Consider the following 833-nt stretch of genomic DNA (forward strand, 5'->3'; position numbering starts at 1 on the left):
CAGGTCTAGACCGAACTCTTTATATTTTACCAGTTCCTTCTCCTCAAGCTCGAAGGCCCACAGTCCTTTGAGCCGTCCACTTCAATATTACCTGTCCTCAGTGTCCTTGTATAAGAATCCATCATCTGTCTGCCTCACAGATTAGACCACTTCATTGCCACAGAAATACGAGTATATGAGGAGGATGAACTGAGATGTTGAGGAAACATGGATGCTGACGTGTTTTGCCTGATTAAGTTTAGCATAGCTGAGCACAGGGCGTCGCAGTAATTCAGTAAGTTCAGTTTGAGGATCGCCCAAGCTTGGCCAGACTTCTTTATTCACAGTGAAAAGTTATAAACAGTCAGATTAAAAACCATGTGTTAGTAGCCTACAGGAAGAATAATCAAAGGATATCTTGCAAGAGCGTATGCAGACTACTGGGCCTTGATGTCCATGCTATTATTGAACAGAACGAATGAAAAATCCTTATCAATTACCAACCTTACAACACTGACGCCATTTGGTTGTTTGTGGTTGTACCACCTTATTATTCTTTCAGGCTAGATCAAAGAATATTTCTGAATAATCTTGTTTTGGTTTTGCTGTTTTTCTTTCACTGAGTCTTCTCTCTGTGTGTTCCTTCGGGTGGGCGGCCGGGGGCAGCGGGGGGGGGGGGCGGGACACATCACACCTGAAGACGGGTTGTCTGGGTGCATTGCTTCAAATTAAAACAGGTTTTCACAGAAACAGGGATTTGAAAGTTATTGTTCCTATAAACTGAGCACACGCGTTTGTTGTAAACATGGAGTGGAGATCATGTGTTGTTCCCCCGCTTCCTCTGCATCTAGAGA

Source organism: Morone saxatilis, unplaced genomic scaffold (assembly GCF_004916995.1).
Source record: "Morone saxatilis isolate NCDOM2014 unplaced genomic scaffold, NCSU_SB_2.0 Contig3, whole genome shotgun sequence".
NCBI classification, from domain to species: domain Eukaryota; kingdom Metazoa; phylum Chordata; class Actinopteri; family Moronidae; genus Morone; species Morone saxatilis.